This window comes from Sapajus apella, unplaced genomic scaffold, assembly GCF_009761245.1.
Source record: "Sapajus apella isolate SASKATOON/1434 unplaced genomic scaffold, GSC_monkey_1.0 scaffold46, whole genome shotgun sequence".
NCBI lineage: Eukaryota > Metazoa > Chordata > Mammalia > Primates > Cebidae > Sapajus > Sapajus apella.
The window spans coordinates 8,616,552-8,637,630 of NW_022436986.1; the positions used below are offsets into that span (position 1 = coordinate 8,616,552).

The following is a 21,079-nucleotide window of genomic DNA, read 5'->3' on the forward strand; positions in this document are numbered from 1 at the left end:
GTGCCTGCAACCTGTGTTACAAGCTCTTTCAGCTATGCCATCTACAGATGGCATGAGTGTTAATCAGCTCAGTGGACTCTCTGCCTTATTGCAAGGGCAGAGGGACAGTGTGACTGCTTCCTGTATCCCAAGCTCTTGCCCAGCATACTGAAAGAATCGGATCACACATGGGTTCCAAGGTTGAGTGCAAGGTTTTATTGAATGGTGGAGGTGGCTCTCCATGAAATGGATGGGGAGCTGGAAGGTGGGGATGGAGTGGGAAGGTGATCTTCCCCTGGAGTCTGACTGTTCTCTGCCTATGTTTAGATGCCTCTTCCCTCCTTCTCTGCCATGCCACCCCACTGCTCTCTGCCACCCTGTTCCTCTGCTCCTTCTGATGTTCAGCTGCTGGCGTGTGTGCCCACTAAGGTCTAGGGGTTTAAACGGGCATGGGATGGGGGTGTGTGATGGGCTACAGTGGTCTTGGAAAATGCAACAATATGCTCGAAAACAGGAATGCGTGAAGTTTAATGTGTTAATTTTATATAGTCTGTGCTTTTGGGGTATTATTTATGAATCTTTTGCCAAACTCATGGTCAGTAAAATTTCCTCTTTTTTTTTTTTTTTTTTGTTAGAAGTTTTATCATTTTAGCTTTTATATTTAAATCTATGATCCACTTAAAGCGGATCATTTTGCATATTACATTGTAATAATTGAGGATCCTATTTATTATTTTCTTAAATTTTATTTATTTATTTTTGAGAAGGAATCTCTGCTAAGAAGAAACTAAGCCCTATACAATATGGCTGGATGGTTGTGAGTTATATCCCATTTGAATCTACTAAGCCTTCTGCCTTTGAAGTGTCTTTGGGTGGTTCTAGATCTTGTAAGGACTACTTTATAATCTTTGGAGATGCCTAGTTCATCTTCAGTTATGTCATAATATTGGTTAAGAAAAGATACTTTTGGTTTTTTAAGATAGTTGTTTAAGATAGTTTTTCTGGCAATCTTGTCTTGATTGGAACTTTTCCTTGACTGTCTCAGCAAATAATGTGTTTGGATCTAAGTTCTATGCCTGTGAGATACAAAATTTCACCAAAAAGTCATGTTTTGGAAATTCAAGTTTTGAATTACCTTGCTAATAATCATTTAGACCTTGATAGTCTACAAGGAAAAAAAAAACTACATAAAAAGTGGCAAATAAAAAATCTTGTAAAGCTATATGATCTGCTTCTGTCTTTGTATCTGTGTGTCTATATATTTATATGTGTTTTGTGAATGTGATATTTCACTACTGAAATATATGAAAGAACTCTAACTAATGGGCTTAAAGAAAATGTAAGCACTTAAATATTTTGTCAGAAAAATAGAACTAATTCAAATGCCTTTAAGCTCAGATGACTTTAGTGATCTTTGGTAAATAAAACTACTTTAAAATTGTTGGCAAAATGAAATTAGAATGTCTTCAAAATTGTCAGTATTAAGTATGATTCAGACATTTTGCCTGGACTTACTCGATACACAAGTTGAGGCTGTTTTTGCTAGATGTTTTAATGTCATAAAACTGTTGTGTCTGTAGTATTTTTGATACTTGCTTGATTTATCTGTGAGTCAAAGCTGTAAAGTTTAGCTTCTGGGCTCTTTCAAAGTCTTGCACACATCTGACTGAGTCTGTCTTTGGACAAGCCCATGGATTCTGGGGTACGGACAAGTGGCCATAGTGGGACCTGGGGACATGTCCTAAGTGCCTGGAACACCAGCTGCAAGGCAGAGTCAAATTAAGTATGACTCCACTATCCCCGACCCAGCTTTGCCTCCTGAGCCTGCTGAGAGGGGTTGGATCCTACAGGTATCATATTCATAGCTCTGTCCTCTATCCTAAGCTCTAAGCCTGGTATGTAAATTCAGGACCCTGACTGGACCTGCCCTTCATTATCATCTGTGGGTGCCATGTGGATACATGGGACCCAAGACAATTGGAAATGAAATTAGAAGTTACCGATGTCACAGTTTCAAAATTATTTTTAGTAATTTAAAATCTTCAAGTCACGTTATGTCAGATTAAGTAATAGGTAATCACAATATGTCAGTCACTTTTAAGTAAGTTTAAATATTGGAACACTATTAAAGATAAGATTGTTTATATGTTTTGACATCTTATTTTTATATGGTATGGAAAAGCTAGATATATTTAGAACTGTTAATAACCAAAAAATTGAAGATAAATTTCATAAAATGGCTTTCATCTACAAATACTAGTTAAAAAACAGTTTAAAACTACTTATTTTGTAAGTTTTTTACTGAAAATAATGGTAACTGAGTTAAAATTACAGTTCATATAAGTAACAAAACTACTAAGTATTAGAGAAACAGTTCTCTTTACAGAACATATAAAAAAAGTAAGAGGGATTTTTGGTAAACCAGGTTAAAAAGAGAGTTTTTTTTTTCTTTTATATGAGGGAGAATTTTGTGTGGTCAAAATGATGAGGGAAAAATAAAGTAAATTTTTGTCCTAGGGTAGAATGCCAAAACACACACACACACAAACACACACACACAAACAAACATATGACAAAACTAAAGTTCTGAGCAAGTTGTAGAAGGTTTGTGAAAAATTAATCTGGTGAAATAAATTTTGTGTGTGGTCAAGTTGGCTAAAATGAAAGAAAATTATGTATAAGTTTTTCTACAAATTGAATCTTAAGATCAAAGGCACACTGATGCAAGGCCAAGATGTGCGTCCCTGTGTTGGAATAAAAGGCTTTTCTTGAAGCATTAATTTGCACTCTAATAGAAAGTTGTGAATAGTTTTTCTTTACCTTTGAGGTAACTGGCCTCTGGAACAGAGATGCCATTTTTTGCTTCATCAAGCTAATTTCTTGTGCTTTGTACCTTTAAAATCTTTGGTTACTTCGGCTTCATTTCATAGTGGTCTATGATCCTACTGGGATCAAACACTTTAAATTTTAAACATAAAACACTGATGTTTGACAAGTTTCCCAAAATTAAATTTCAAATTCCAAAATAAAGTCTTTTGGACATGAGCTTAGAAATAACAGAAATACCCCCAAATCCAGGAGAGACATACTAAGCTTATTCATCATGTTTAAATCATACAGGAATCACTGTCAAATAAAAAAAAAAGGTATTTACTTTTCTTCAAGTTATATTTATGTTAATGTATTTTTTTTTTTGAGACGGAGTCTCACTCTGTCACTCGGAGTGCAATGGTGTGACCTCGGCTCACTACAACCTCTGCCTCCCAGGTTCAAGTGATTGTCCTGCCTCAGCCTCCCTAGTAGCTGGGACTACAGGCACACAACACCACGCTCAGCTAATTTTTGTATTTTTAGTAGAGGTGGGATTTCATGTTGGCCAGGATGGTCTCAGTCTCTTGACTTTGTGACCCACCCACCCCGTCCTCCCAAAGTGCTGGGATTATAGGCATCTGGGATTATAGGCATGAGCCACCATGCCTGGCCCTAAATGTATTATTAATATTAGTTCCAAAACTGTATGCTATTTCTGAATTTGAATATATCTTGATATATGTTATTTACCATAATCACAGTTATTATGTTAATGTTATATGTCACAGAAAAAAAAAAAAGAGCCAATTTTTTTTTTTTTTTTTTTTTTTTTTTTTATTTACTAATTGCATCTTTAATCATGGGTACTTTAAATTTTTCTCAGCGATGGTTATTTTCTTAAATCCTTTTCATACTAAGCCTAAGCATATAATTCCTCTTTAAAATTGTTTTATCTGCTTGAATAAATGTTTCATTAGTTTGCCAACATCAATTCGACTGCATACTTCCGAGTCTTATCCATACTCTTACCAGATACCATTGAATAGCAATAACATACACTGAATTAAATCTAGCAGGTGCTTGCCCATCTTCTACCTTACACTTGACCAAGTTGTTCAAATTGGTCACAAATCTCTCAGCCACATGAGTCCCACCAAAGGAATAGATGGACCCAGTGCAGGTAGTCACATCACTCTGACAACAGTATGGAAGAAAAACATAAGTTAGTCATCAACACTGCCTATGACAGATTTCCACTAGAAGGAAGGAAAGTTTAAATATGCCCTTGGGCAAGAGATAAAATGGACTCTGATGGTTAACTGAAATGCTCAAAGTTAAAACAGAATCTGGTTGCCATAGCTGTGTGCAGGAATGCTCATATACTCTTGTGTTCTGGGAAAGATGTTGAAAAATGGTAACGGGACCTCCTTTTCTACAATCAAGCCAAGCCATTTCTGTTGTCAGTGCTAAGACAAACTGTACGGCAGCTGGAACCCCTCCCCACCCCCCAATCAGCTGACGGAAAGAAACATTTAACAGAGAAAAATTTGTCAGAGACTCCAAGACTTTGCGCTTGGAAACTACGCAATCAAGGCTTGACTATTTCTACCAATCAGAATGAAATAAGGTTGAATTCTTTATTTGCATAAACTGACCTGATTGAGAACTTTATGTATTTAAGCCAGGTCTTCCCTTTGTTCTTCAGAGAGCACAATTTCTGTGCCTGCGAAGGCTGTGTTTCTCCAATCTGCAGATTTTTTAAATGGAAAATAAAGCTTTACCTTTTTTCTTTATGTATCTCATGGTCTTTCGTTATCAGTTTTGTTTTTTAATTTATGAGTATGGTTTGGTAATCAATTTATTTTCCTAAAAAAAAAAAAAAACCTTTAAATATGTTAATGTTGATTCACTTGAAATTGTTTATATTCTGCTGCTTTTAAGCAGCTAGCAAATCTCTAGTCATAGCACCGCTCTCATTCTTAGATCTGAGCTTTTGTGTTTGTTTCTTCTTAGTGTCTTTGGTAGATTAAACAGGTTAGCGGCTAGTTTATTCTATTGCTTTTGTCAAAGATGGAGATTTTAGCTAATTTTATCTAATTGACAGTTGTTTTTGTTTTTTAATTTCTGTCTTTATCTTTATTCCATGTTCTAAAGTACTTTTTGCTAATTTTATTGTACTTTTCTTTATTCCTTAAATCGTATGCTGAAATTAAGTTATTTTTTTCTTATGGCACCACCTATAGCTACAACCTTTCTGATTTGATATTGATTATCATCATTCATTATTACTAATAAAGTACCTAATAATCTATATGGGTACTTTTGATTTGCTGTCTAATGAGAGAGTAATTTGTAAGTGCTATACTTTTGTTATTTGTTTACAACTTTTATCAATGTAATTTCTCAGTTCTCAAATGTCAGTAATTTTAAGATGAACCATCAATTTAATTATGGTTCTTTTGGAGGGAAACAATAATAATAAATGTGATTTATATTCCATGTTTATATGTAATTTTTCTTTACATTCTCTGATTAAATATTTTTTTTTTTTTTGAGATGAAGTCTTGCTCTGTTGTCCAGGCTGGAGTGCAGTGGTGCGATCTCAGCTCACTGCAAATCTCCACCTCCTGAGTTCAAGTGATTCTCCTTCCTCAGCCTCCTGAGCAGCTGGGATTACAGGCACATGCCACCATACCTGGCTAATTTTTGTATTTTTAGTAGAGATGGGGTTTACCATATTGATCAGGCTGGCCCCAAACTCCCGACCTCCTGATCTGCTGCTTTGGCCTCCCAAAGTGCTGGGATTGCAGGCATGAGCTACTGCACCTGGCCTGATTAAAGAATCTTTTGAATCCTTTGGCCATCGAAGGTATGTATATTATCACATAAGCATAAGGCTTCCTTAAATTATAGCATTTAACAGGCAAACTTTTTTATTAAAAAATACTTTTTAATTTCAATGCTATATTACTAGAATATTTCAGTAGACAGACATTTTAAAGTGAAAATTAGATGTCCAGATTTGGGTTTAAATTCACAAGATGTATTGCTAATTTACTATCACAAATACAACTACATTAGAAAAGCTAGACTTAAAAAGTACAAGCAAATACTCTAAAAAGTACAATCAACTTTATTCTTACACCTTTCCTTTCACATATTCAAATAATTTTCTGGGAGGTATTGTATTCTTCCTTTTATGTGAAATGTAGGGCAAGTCTCCTGTCTTATACTTCCTTTTAGGCAGTAAAAAACACTTCTATTAACAGTTACTAAAAATAAGCATTCTACTATAATTCAAATTTAAAATCCGTTGTATGTTTCTCTTCTCCCCTTCCTTAGATCTACTTAAAACAAGTCCCTTGAAGTGAAAACATATAGTGTTCACATTCCCCATTCTCTAGTATCTTGGTTTCTCTCGTAAGGCTGAAACTGGAGAAGAGGAGGCTGTATCAGTGGGTAGGATCTTAGCTCATGGTTTTGTTGGGGTGTTCAGGCATTGACTTCTCTGGGTCTGGCAGATGTTGAAAGTTGACTCTATCTCTGTTGGTTGATGGGTTCTTTATGAATCTCTTCCTCTTCCACTTGCCATGAAGAAAATGTATCTCCTCCAACTTGTTGCTCAAGCAATTTTCTTGCCATCTAGGCATTGGTAGTTCACTCCTAGCTTCTTTCTGCTGAGGCAGCTTCATGCTTCTAAGAAATTCTAATGGACCCCATCTAAGTCAATTCCAGGATTATTCTTTCTCAGACTCAAATGAGAAACCAGTTCCTTAAGATCTTACCTCTGTAGCAAGCCCCAGAGTAAATATACAAAATTCTGAGTGTGATTTTTTTTAACATTGTCTTCCCCCTCCTAACTTAAGGTAGAAGGAAAGCATTCCTCATCTTAGACCATGGGAATTCTATGCACTCTGAAACTTCTTTAAAATCTCCATCTCACCTTTTCCATCTATTTAATAAGCTAGTTATCTGAGGTTAGTTAAGGATCTCCAAATTAGTTTTCAGAACCTCCGTGATCATGTCCTGCTTTATTGATCATCAACATTTTGAAATTCTGAGAGAAGCTGATCCATTTTTCTTGGAGGCATAATTGAAACATAGATAGAGTCACATTTTAGCATCTTAATATAGTACTATTAGAAATATTTAAATTTAAAAGATGACTATGTTGAGTTATTTTAAAACCATATATAGTTCTACAGGAATTGACCATTATATCGTGACTTTTGCTTGTGTCACGGCTACAATTTCTTCAAAGTAATTTTAGGACGCACCTTAATTTTAGAAAATCTAAAATGTGAAAATCTGTAGAATTCAGGATTGAAAAAATATGGCCATTTTGATTTCTATAATACTACAGTTAGACAATACAGCCTGAACAATTATTCTTTTGAAATTATTGAGGCTATGTATTGTGTCCCAATCATTTTTACACTGTGGCATGCAGAGTAAATTGCAATAATGATTAGATGCTACCCCAAGATTCACAGAGATGAGACTGTTCACCTACCTGCCTAAAGAGCTGAGGGAATCAATATTTGAATACATCTGTAACTCATTTGAAGTATTAGTTAGCAAGCTCTATTTTAATGTGTGATTAATTTCTGGAATGTTCATAATATCTATGTCTTAATGTTCTAAACATTCTCCAGGAGTACTTCTTCGGCCTATTTGACCCTTCAAAGCAGGAAATGTGTTAAAGATTCTCATAGCTATTGAATGCCAGCCAATTTAAAGATATTTTGTGTGCTAAAGATATTTTGCTTTCTTCTTTTCAAAGCTATGCTATTTCTTAATACAGATTCTTGATTCCTAGAATTTTCATGTAAATTTTAACATTCGGCTATAAGCTATTGCATTCTAAGGGGATAACATTTGAAATTAATGAGGAGAAATGCCCATCAACTACAGTTCCTTAACTTGGAACTGCTGTAGTAAGTGGATGCTAGTCTACTTTGAAGAAGACAGTGTGTTTTCGGCAGTATTTTGAGAACTAGTAGACATCTTGATATTTTTATGTAATAGTGTATTAGGTTCTTAGGGCTGCCATAATGAAATACCATGACTTAAATAATGTAATTTTATTTTCTCACAGTTCTGGAAGCTGAAAATCCAAAATTGAGGTGTCAGTGGGTTTAGTTTCTCCTTAATTCTCTCTTTGCTTAAAGGTGGCTGCGTTTTCAATATATCTTTGGGTAATGAGGGGCAGGAGGGGAACAGAGGCATTCCGAAGATGCTTTCAGTTGTCCCCATCCAGTGGGCACAGGGGCTCAGCTCCCTCCCTGTTCCTTTGTGTTCCCCAATGTGCCCAGGTCCTTGATCTTTCTTATCCCAGGAATGGAGAAGGGGTCCTGGAGATGTGGTGAGCTTACCGTTGGGATAAATATCACAGGCCCAGGGAATTTAGCAGAGAGCGATTTATTAAGCAGAGAGAGAGAGATAGAAGGAGTGAGAGAGCGCGCATGCTGCTATGGGAGGGGATCCAAGGGAGAATCTGCACAGGTAAGCGGCAGGGAGATTTTAACCCTGGAGTTATTCCAGCTCCATTCATCTTCTTGTTCAAAGAGAGGAGTTCTTTCAAACTTCCGCTGGAGTGACTGATTTTTCACTTGGATGTTGGATTGGCTGCTAGGTTCACAACAGAGGCCCTTCCTCCCACAGCTTTTCCCAGGCTTTCTAAACAGAGGAGCTCACCTGGAATTTCTACCTAGCCCTCTCACGGGAAAGTCAGACAAAGAACTTTACCTTCCCGGATGGTAGCCTGGATGGTGGCAAGGCTCTGGGAAGCTTTTGCCTTTGAAATCACGCCCTTTGTGGACCTGGGAAGAGAGGTTTTTTGCCTTAACACAGTCCCTCATTCAAATGACTTTCCATCTCTGTAAACAAATCCCTACATATCTTTGTGTGTCCAAATTTTCTTTTTTTATAAGGACAGCTGTCCTTAGATTGGATTAGGTCCCACTCTAATCGGCCTCATTTTAACATAATTACCCTTTATAGGCACTATTTCCAGATATAGACACATTCAGAGGTACTGGGGATTACAGATTTAATATGAATTTTTGGGGAACACAATTCATCCCATAACTATGAGGAAAGCATTTTAGGGGATATAAAGCATTTTAGGGGATACAAATAATAATTTAAATAATAATAAATAATAATATTATTATATTATTTAATAATATTAAATAATAATAACTGACAAATTATAAATAATTTAAATAATAACTGACAGTTACTGATCTTCCTTAAAATAACAAGACCTTTCTCTCCTGGGAGGACTCCATTTCAGGCTTCATTAAGAGATTACCTCTATCTTTACAAGAGTAGGCATAATCAAATATTTGGCCTATCAGAATACCAAATCTCTCTAACTACAATGATTTGTTCTAGATTAGCACATTATTCAAGCTAAAATAGTATGTATCTTCGTTGTGCCCTGTTAACTAGAACTATCAGGAGAGACAATTCATTTAGAGATATAAGCTTAGATTGTACCTTGGCATTCAATAAGCACAAAGCATTACAGATGTAACACAACAAAACTTTACTTTTTCCTCAAGTTATAGGTTCAAAAAGTGAGAGATTCTCAAGAGAATATTTTTATGTGATCACTCAGCAATTTACTTTGCTTTCTTTCATCAACATGAAAGAAACATGCTTCCACATAGCATGCTTCCCACAACAAGGAAGATGAAAGCTAGAGGGATGTGTACTGAATTCTCCATATTTTAAACTGGAATTATTCTTTTTCCTCACAGTCCATTGGCCAGAATTAGTCATATGGCCACGTTGACTGCCAGAGGGCTGAGGATGTTGGGGACACATGGCTTTTTGATAAGAAGTAAACATTTTTTTTCTGCAAATTTTACAAATTACATAAGATGGAACTGCTATATTTCATGAATAAAGCAATTTTCATTAGGACACAATGAGGTCAATGTACAAAAGCAGCAAAAATTTGTAGAGAGAAAAGACTGAGGCTGAAGATACTGGACCTTACTTTCTTTTAGCCTCTTATTTGGTGTTACCTTCTGAATAGAGCAGTTGGTTGAGCCAGTAAAAAATAATGATAATTATTACTGTCATTATTTTAATGTTAATTTTACATCCAAAAGCAACTGGTAAAGGTGTACTTCATGCAACATGCTGATACATTATCATTATGTTGTATTTTTAATACATTATAATTATGTTTTATATTTTTCTGTTAAACTTAATTTGTGACATTTGCTTTGAATGTTATATTCATATATTACAATGTTTTAAATTTAATTTAATATTTATCTTGTTGCTGGGCTTATCTCTCATTTTTTTGAACATTCTCAATTTGTTACATAATATCTTTTGATTTGGTGAAAGCTTTCCTCATTCCGTATTTTGTGCTTCTTGTTTGGAAACAGGGCATTTATTTCTATTAATTTAGTGAATGCTATAAAGCCTTTTTTAAAAAAAATTAAATAACTTTACAAAGAAGAATATCAGTTTCTTGATTTTTATATCTGAAAATGAAATTGCTCTGAAAGTTTTATTTATTTTTCAGTTTCTACATTAATTTTTAAGGTATTTTACTCATTTAAAGTTTTGTCATTTTACCTTAGGTTTAGCATTTACTCAGAATGAACATGTTTGCAAATAACTCTACCCAGTTGTTTTTATGTTTATTCTTTTGCATATCACTCCTTTTCTTGATTCATGTTCTTAAATTCAACTGTAGTGTTTTACACTACTTCAGTCTGAAAAATCTTATTTCACCTATACTTACTCAAGAAGTTTAGCTAAGCTTAAAATTTTAGGTTGATGGATATTTTTACACCATTACTTTGTGATATTTATAATTTTCTGCTTTTTTAAATCTTTCTCAAATGCTAATGGGACATTTTGATATACTACAGCCAGTCAAAGTGGTAGGATTGAAAGCCACAGTACGTAGATAATGTCATAATACCATACTGTACATGTTAAGCACATGAGACATTCAGAGAATCTTAAGGATTCTTGGCCAAAGAGATCTAGATAGAAACTGAAGTCCATGCAGAAAAGTTAATAAAGCAAGCCTAAGACCACTCTGCTTATAAATGCCGGCGTGCAAGGTTAACCCTTTGCTGGCATCTGGGAACTCGGCTGGTAAACAGTTTCATACCTCGATAAAAAACATACCCTAACTGATAAAAGTGGCTCACTGTGCATAAACTACTTGTACAATGTGGCTTATGGTAAAACATGCTTTCCTTCTGGGAGTCTAGAACTTTGCTACATGGTAGGCAGATAATCCCTAAATGAGCAGACCCCAGTAAAAGCCTTGGGTACCGAGTTTCTAGTAGGCTGGCTTCCTTGGGCAGAAAATTCCCACACCTGTTGCTGCATTTTTATTGCTGGTTGAAGTGTGTGCTGTCTGTGACTGCTCATGGAGGAAGAAAACATGAGACATTTAAATGGATTCTTCCAGATGTCTTTCTCTCTTATTATTCGGCTGTGTATCCTTACTATAGTACATTGCTATAGTAAATCTTAGCCAAGAGTATAACTATGTTTAAGAGTATATTGCACTTCAGTATAATAACAATAATTATTGTTTCTTATATAAGTATTGTGTTATGCAAGCAAACATGAATTTTCTAATTTTAATGAGGATAATACCTTTTATCTAGGAAGTTTATCATGAAGTCTACATAACACAGGAACAGGTTCTATCATTTAATAGCTATAAATGAATTTTCTCTTGCTTTTGTTTATTTCTCACAAGCAAGTCTATGTGACCAACATTAATAAAAAAGTAAATAAAAATGAATTGTAGGGAAAAGTTCACCTGAAATATATGGAATTTCAATCAAGTGTTACAGGTTTGGAAGTGACTTTGGTGAAAAAGAGAAAAAAAAGGGTGTTATACATTGAGTAAGGAGGAATTCCATTTAAACAAAATATTCTTCAAAATATAAGGTTATAGTGATACAATGGAAATAGAAAAGGAGATCATATTTATTGAATCTGAGGACACAAAGGAGATAGAAATGTAATAAAGTGGTGCTTATTCTAATCCCAGTGGTCTCTTTCTACAGGAGATAGGCACATAAAATCACCCAAAACCAAATCAGCTTCTCTCTCTAATTTCAAGGGAATTTATTGGTATTAATAGGGCACATCATGACCTCAGTAAAACAAAAATAAATTGTACACTGTGAGAATTAGGATTGCCTTAAAGATAATTCAATATATTTTCTCATTTATCATGTAAATGATGCTATATTTCTTCAAAGATGTACAACCTATATAAACAAACTACTAATGCTATCCTATTTGTCTTCCTTATTTATATCTACACTGAACTAGCAAGTATTTTCTTAGGGATCTGTGGGGCTGAGTATTAACATTTGCTTAAACCAGTAAATGGATTAATCATGGAGTTTTTCTTGCCTATTGATTGGCTGGTATCAATATATTCTTCTGTCTATATTGCTTGAATATTGAAGATAAAAGTTATTTTGGATTCCTGACTTAATGCAGAAGGTCTCACATTAGTTTCTCCAATTTGGTAAATTGAAATCCTACTCCTTATGGGATTGATATCCAGGGAGCTGTTAGGATTAAGGATTAGGAACACTTCCAGAGCAGCTCTGGCTCCACTGTTTCCTTTTCCTTCTAGTTCAAGTTGTTGGGTTTATAGAAACATTTTTGTTTTCTTTAGTTTTGTTGAAGATTTCTGTTGTTGTGGTTGCTGTTTTCGTTGAAGACTTGCTTTATTTTCATGAGAACTCAGCAATAGTTTAAAAACTGCATTCTTTTTAACTAAAATTGTATTTGCATGTTTTACAGTAGGGGATCATGTCAGAATATCTACTCTTTGTAAATTGGGTTTAAATAGCAGAATTTTTTAACATTTGATTATATGTTAGTCAAACTTACATTATTTTTTAAAATTTTAAAATAAAATCTCCATTGAACACTTATGAAAATCCATACTACCTTTAAATTTAATTCAGTTTTTCAGAATAATATATGAACAGTTTTAGAATCATATACTCCCATTAAGTGGTAACAATAAAAAATAAGGCCTTAAAAACAAGCGTGTTTCATCACCGCTTATTTCTCAAGCCATGCTTTTCAGAGATAACTGAACTCTTTAAACTTTTAGCTTTTCCATTTATTATTAACCTCCATACCTTAAAATACTATTTGTTTCATTATTTTCATGATTCAAATTGTATAAATTAAACTTGACCTCTTATTATGGATGATAAGGAATAGGCTTTAACAATAAGCTCCATTTTCAACAACCATGTTAAAGTTGTAATTTTGGTTAAATCTATATTCTGTATTTTTTATTCTGATTTTGTAACTATTGTTCTGAATACTTTAGATTTTATAAGTGTATCTGCTGCACTGACACTTTAAATAAATAATTTTTTTTATTCACTGGTGTTCTGAATTGTTATATTGAAGCACCAGAGATGATTAGATTTGTGGATGGATTTTTAAAACAGGTAATTCTGCTAAAGTCAAAGGAGAACAAAAAAGAAGGATGTGGCTTGACATGTAAATTCTGCAGGGAAGGAAGATGATGAAAAAGCTGTTGATACAGAAGAAAGTAGGAAAAGAAAGGAAGTGTCATTTTGATAAAGGTTCACCATTTGGATAGGAAAGAATTAGATGTCCTGAGCCAAGGCTAATCCATTAGGATGAGCACTAGAATGGGTGAAAATAAAAAAAATGATAGAATGCTTAATTTCAACATTTTTATTTTGTTTATAAAGAACCTATTGGAATAATTGTTGTATGCCTATCTACTATGAGAATATAATACATACAAATATATATGTATGTGTATAAACTAAGAAATATTATCAACAAAATAATCTTTCTGACTTTAAAATTGTTGAAAACCAATAGAATTTTAATAACAAGTTCAAAAATAGATGAAGAAAATCAGGAAACTCTTCATTAATGGAATTACCTTTGGAGTGATTGAAAGAAATATTTTTTTTATTTGTTTGGTCTTTTCCTTTTTGTTTTCTCAAGTTCCATTGGTTGTTTTGCATGTTTTTATTTTTATTTTTGTTTTGTGATATATAACTCCAAATGCTGCCCCAAGAGATTCAGGTATGTGGAACAGAAGACATTTTTACCTCCCAATAATGGGATTACATGCACATCAAGATGGGAAATAGGGAAAGCCAAATTGCTTTGTATGACAAAGTGAGAAGAGTCTAAACTGTTGGAATAAGGACAGGGATATGGGAAAGAGACGAAGTGGGAGTCAGGAGGGTGAGGCCCTGTAAGGGAGGAGGGTAGATAGTGTCCTTCAGAGACAGAGCAGAGCTGAACAAGCCCAGGGAAAATGATTACAAAGATTTGATCTATAAAATATTTGTTAGGCGATATACTATTTACTCACTCACTCTCATTGTCACTCCTAAGGTATTTCTAGGAAAGCAACAATTAATTTTTATTTTGTAAAAATTGGATCTTTTAGACAAACTGTAGGGAGGCAGGTGTCTGTATCTGAATGGTTCTGAAACACTTCAGTATTTTAAAATTTCAACAACAAACATATTTCTCTGCCTTTATCTTTTTGTCATAAAATACACATGTAGCATAAAATTCCCCATTTTGACAATTTTTTACTGTCATTAATTATACTCACAATGTCATCACTACCTATTTCCAAAGATTTTTATCACCCCAAACAGAAACTGCACACATTAAGCAATGATTCCTCAACCCCTTCCCCGTCATCTCCTGGTAACTTCTAATCTACTGTCAAAACAGTGTGATTTTGCTCCCCAGAAAATACTTGACAATGTCTTGAGGCTCTGTTAGCTGTCACAGTAAGGAAATAGGGAGATGCCATTGTCATCTTATTCCTACAGGTACCAGTATGCTCCATCTAATAAGTTGCTGCTTCCTGAGGTCAAACCTTGAACTATAACATTCAATGAGAGTCTTCCAAAGTTCCACCATTATTCTCCATATCAGCCCTAACAAAATGAACATGACCAGACCCACCTCTTACTGGAAGGGGATCAGTGATCAAATTGTAGACATACTGTTTTATCCTATAGGTGTGCTGAATTTCCTAAATATTATTCACAGCCAGTAGATCACTGTGTTTGAGATTTTACTCTGGAGCCTTCTGCCACACCCACATGGATGGTCTGTGAGATGAATAAGATCCTGTGCCCTGTTGAAAGAAGGACTGATGAGCAAACATCAGTTGAAAATCCCTTCCAGCAAACCATTAAAAATATTTTTACATCATTCAAAGATGAAAACAATAGAAATTATGTTATTTAAAAAATATATATAGGCATTTATTTGTAGATTTTGCTATATATCAATTTATCTATATATTTTACTATAATTTATTTCAATTATACGGAGATCCACTAAAAATAACCTCTTCTGGCTGGCCTCCTCTTTGTCAACCATCTCACTCAGTACTTAGGCTTGCCCATTTCAGCCTCATCAAAGAAGGGAGACATCTTCAAGTGTAGCTTGCATATCAAGGAGTTGGTACAAATGGTTTTAGGTGTTCCTACTATAGTTAAAGTATCCCTGGAAAAATTTAAGGGCAAACACTCAACTTCTCCTTAATAATTAGTAACCTGGAAAATCCCAATAAGGGCATATGTGTGGTCTAGGGACTTGAGTAAGTAGAGAATGCAATGCCACACCACGCTCAGATGCTGATTGAGCAAGATAGAGGACAGTCATGCTTTAAAAAACAGCCTCTTGATAGCATAATTCTTCATCTGAACATGAAGCCCCAGCTGCAGGCCTACCCATTGCATTGCTTCTAGCCTCAAAATGCTTTGCTTCTACTCTATGAGTCTCATCCCGATAGTGAATTTACTTGGGCTGGGCAAGCTTCCCAAGCGTTGGGTTCTGATAGGAAAGCCAGAAAGAGTAGCCTTTGCCAGTAGAAGCATCCTAAGCTTCAGTCTGTGAGGAAAAGCTAGAAAAGGCATGTAGTCTTAATAGCTGAGAAAAAGGATGCTAGAGGTCTCAAGGAAGGAAAGCAAGCACATCGTGGACAGAAAGGATTGTAGAATAGCCAAATCAGAGGGAAGGACCACTCTGCCTAGTTCAGTGAATGGCCTGAGACAACTAAAAGAAAGACCCCGCTAGTCCTGCCACAGAACACACAGGTTCCTTTTTCCTTAAAAAAAAAAGGGAAACAAAGATAAGGAGCTGTTTCCAGTGACTTTGTCCTCATAACAAAGAATAGAGGCAGGAAGGTCCACTGCAAATAGACAAATCAGTACTAGCCCCTGTACGAAGTCCAGGCCCAGATGAAATTGAGGCTGTTCTTCTAGATTCAGGATCCTGCAGCTCAGGGGCACGTGAAAGCCTTTGACCTGATTTTGGAAGGATCATAGAAGCTTAGGCAGAGATATGTACCATGACTGAAAAGACACAGGGAAAACCTCCATCACCAGGCAGAGGTTTTAAATGAGAATTCTTGATTTGACACGACTCCCTCCTATCCAGATGAAGAAAAGTTTTGGAAAAGTACAGCATCACACCACCATTAAAGATCAGAATGCAGGTTCTGAGGGATAGTGTAGTCTTAGCAGGGACATGCGCTTCTGAAACCATCAGAGATATTCCTTGTGTAAATGCATCAGATTCAATGATTAGTCCATCTGTCAGATTTAGTCCCCTCCCACAATCTCCTGGTTTGCTTCTGCAGGAGCCAGGATCTCCAAGCTTGGGCTGGAGAAACTGGATCACTCAGGCTACTTTTCTCACTCGGCCAGGTTTTGCTTTGGTAGATGTTTTGCAAGTAAGTCAGTTCCTCTGCCTACCTGTCCAAGGAGACAGCATCAAGATTTTTTTTTTTTTTCCGGAAAATGTAGGGATTCCTTTTGAAGCTAACAGTAATTGAATATATATATATATATTTTTTTTATAGTTTCCAGTCATTGAGATTTGTGCTAATCTGTTATACAACAAACAACTTTTACACCAAACATCCAAACAATTTAAACTAATCAAAACAAAACAACGTCTAATCTTTCTTCATTCCGCAACTCCATTTTTTTTGTTTTTGTTAATGTAAAGGGTGACGCTTACTCAATTTATAATTCTTTAATGTTACCTCTTGAGTGGTTAATGAGTCAGCCTTCAGTCGTTCTGCTAAATTGTGCCAATGTGAACCCTATTTGGCAGCTGATTTGGTTTGTCTTTGTCCTTACCCAAATCTCATCTTGAATTGCAGTTCCCATAATCCCCGCATATCCTAGGAGGGAGCTGGTAGGAGGTAACTGAATCATGGGGGTGGCTACCCTCATGCTGTTCTCTTGATAGGGAGTGAGTTCTTACAAGTTCTGATTGTTTTATAAGGGGCTTTTCCCTGTTTGCTGGGAACTTCTCCTTGCTGCCACCATTTGAAGAAGGATGTGCTTGCTTCCCCTTCCACCATGATTGTACGTTTCCTGAGGCCTCCCCAGCCATGCAGAATTGTGAGTCAATTAAACCTCTTTCCTTTATAAATTCCCCAGTCTCAGGTATGTTTTTATTAGCAGCATGAGAACAGACTAATACAGCAGCTAAAAGTATTGACAGATGATTAATAATTTTATATAGCAACTGTGAAGTCCTTAGTTTTTCTCATTTTGCTCAAATTTCTTTGAATAGATTATTGAAGATTTTGGGCTTTTGTTTTGTTTAAAATGAGCAGATTGTTGGACAATGTGCTGGAAGATATTTGTGTCTGAGTAAAGGAAGAGTCACTCTTAAAGAACCTCAATCCTGATACAATATCCATTTTATGTGTGTGTGTGTTTAATGACAACACTTGAGGCCTACTATCAGCAAACTTTACATACCTGATATGTTATTATTAACTATAGTTAGCATGCTGTTCATTAAGTCTCTAGTACTTATTCATCTTATAATTAAAGGATTGCAATCTTTTACCAATATCTTCCCTTTCCTCAAGCCCAGCCCCCGGTAACTATCACTCTGTTCTCTGTTACTATGAGCTTAACTTTGTGGTTTTTAGATTATACATAAAAGTGAGATCTTGCAGTATGTGTCTTCTTGTTTCTGGCATATTTTCACTTAGCATAATGTCTTCAAGGTTCATCCATTTGCAAACTAAGTTTGCAAATAGTGACAAAACTTCTTCATTTTAAGGCTGAATAATTACATATTTTCATGGTATTTGTATACACATGCACACACACATATATAGTGCTTGCTTTGGCAGCACATATACTAAAATTGGAACAATACAGAGAAGATTAGCATGGCTCCTGAGCAAGAATGACACTCTAATTCGTGAAGCATTTCATATTTCTTTTTTAAAAAAATCTTTAAAAAATTTTTAAAATATATGCATATCGCATTTTCTTTATCCATCCATCTGTTGACAGATAAGCACTTAGGTTTTTTCCTTATCTTGGTCATTGTGAATAATGTTGTAATAAACATGGGATTGCAGATATCTCCTCTAGATCCTGACTTTAATTTTTTTTTGGCATTTATAACCAGAAGTGAGATTGCTGGATCATATGGTACCTCTATTTTAAATTTTCTGAAAAACTTCCATACTGTAATTTTTTTTTTTTTACTTTTTATTTTTTATTTCAACAGGTTTTAGAGGAACAAAATAGAATTTTTTTTTCCTCTTCCAGGCACTGGCTGCCAGAATTATCACTTGTAGAGAGACAATGTGATAATTGTCAAACTGTAACCCAATCGCCTGACACTCCTGGTAGGTATTGGGGGGGAGCCCTCTGTTGTCCCACTTATGCCTGACTACCTGTAACAGACACATGGATAAGTTATTCGGTGGTAATTTCTGAGACTTTGGTGCACCCATCACTTGAACAGTGTATGCTGTACCCAGTGCATAGTCTTTTAGTCCTCATGTCCCCTCTCAGTGTTTCTCCTGAGTCCCCAAAGTCCACTGTATCATTCTTATGCCTTTATGTACTTATAGCTTAACTCCCATTTATGAGTGAGAACATAGGATGTTTGCTTTTTCATTCCAAAGTTACTTCACTTAGAATAGTGGTCTCCATTTCAATCCAGGTTGCTGCTAATGTCATTATTTTATTCCTTTTAATGGCTGAGTAGTATTCCATGATGTGTGTGTATGTGTGGGTGTGTGTATATATATATTACATATATATATATATATAAAATATAAATATGTCACATTTTCTTTACTCATTGACTGATGGACATTTGGGCTGGTTCCATATTTTTGCAATTGCAAATTGTACTGCTATAAACATGAATGTGCAAGTATGTTTTGTATGATGACTTCTTTTCCACCTAGTAGTTAAATGGCTGGATCAAATGTTAAGTTTACTTTTAGTTCTTTAAGGAATCACCACACTGTTTTCCACAGTGTCGTATTAGTTTACAACCCTGCCACCAGGGTAAAAGCATTCCCTTTTCACTACATTCATGCTAACATCTATTATTTTTTGATTATGGCCACTCTTGCAGGAGTAATATGGTATCACATTGTAGTTTTGATTTGCATTGCCCTGATAATTAGTATAGTGATTTTATTTAATAATGGCTATACTAATTTACATTCGCACCAACAGTATATTAATACAAAGATTTCCTTTTTCCATATCCTTATTAACATGGATCTTTTATCTTTTTGATAGTAGCTGTCTTAATAAGTGTGAGGTGATAGCTTACTGTGTATATTTGCATTTGCATTCTCATGATGATTAATGATTGTTTGCAATGCCAATCTGACAAAGGGCTAATATCCAGAATCTACAAAAAACTTAACCAAATTTACAAGAAAAAAAAAAAAACCATCAAAAACTGGGCAAAGGATATGAACAGATACTTCTCAAAAGAAGACATTTATGTAACCAACAAGCATATGAAAAAAAAGCTTATCATCACTGGTCATTAGAGAAACGCAAATCAAAACTACAAAGAGATACCATCTCACACCAGTTAAAATGGGGATTATCAAAAATTCAGGAGACAAAAGATTCTGGAGAGGATGTGGATAAATAGGAATGCTTTTACAGTGTTGGTGGGAGTATAAATAAGTTCAACCATTGTGAAAGACAATGTGATGGCTCCTCAAGGATCTAGAACTAGAAATACCATTTGATCCTGCAATCCCATTACTGGGTATATACCCAAAGGTTTATAAATCCTTCCATTACAAAGACACATGCACACATATGTTTACTGAAGCACTATTCACAAAGCAAAGACTTGAACAACCCAAATGCTCATCAGTGATGGACTGGATAAAGAGAATTTGGCACATACACACTACGGAATACAATGCAGCCATACAAATGGATGAGTTCATGTCCTTTACAAGGACATGGATGAAGCTGGAAACCATCATTCTCAGCAAACTGACACACAAGAACAAAAAACCAAACCCTGCACGTTCTCACTCATAAGTAGGAGATGAACAATGAGAACACATGGACATAGGGAAGGGAACATCACACACCAGGGCCTGTCAGGGCTTAGGGGCTGGGTGGGAGATAGTGTTAGGAGAAATACCTAATGTAGATGATGGGTTGATGGGTGCAGTGAACCACTATAGCATATATATACCTAAGTAACAACCCTGCACACTCTGCACATGTACCCCAGAACTTAAAGTATAATAACAACAACGACAAAAAGAAACAGAACATTGGTGTACCCATCTTAACCCACATCATGGGTTAAAAAGAAGATTGCCAGGATGCCGTCACTCTTCCAGAAAGGCATCATTTGTTAAGTCCTTTTCTTTCATGGTTTGGAGTAAAAAAAAGTCAGTGATTAGAAATGTATCCCTCATAATAGGCTCTATTGCGGATTCTACTGTAAAGGCTGTGTTTACACAACAGACTTTAAATTATCTTGTGAAACAGAATTGCTCTGGATTACATGCTGGATAAACAGAGATGTATCTGAGCAGCTGCTGGCACTTGTGGCCTGTGGGAAATACATCAAATGTAGATTATAGATGTTCAGTTACAGAAGATAAAGAGACTTCTGAGTTAAGTGACTGGACTCTTTAGCTCATTCTTTGATTGCTTTAATTTTAGGTGGTTTAGTTTATAGGGACCCTGGGTAAGAAGCATACTCCAAACGCTTGGTATTCTCCTGATAGTCATAATAGTTTTCCTGGCACACTGTATTCTCTCAAAAGTTTTAAATGTTTGCATGTAGCCATCTCTAGAATGTCAAGTGGTATCTCCTCAACTGCAATGACAAGAACTGGCAGAAATGTGTGACCATGAGGACACCATAACCTATGAATGATATGCTGAGACTGGAAACCCAAAAT

General features: G+C 35.4%; 1 non-coding gene across 1 annotated transcript; it reads left to right on the forward strand.

Annotated features, from left to right (window-relative positions):
- Positions 1-17,991: 17,991 nt before the first annotated feature.
- Positions 17,992-18,098, forward strand: LOC116524937. The gene has a single exon (XR_004257535.1). It is a non-coding gene; the product is annotated as a U6 spliceosomal RNA (small nuclear RNA).
- The last annotated feature ends 2,981 nt before the right edge of the window (positions 18,099-21,079 follow it).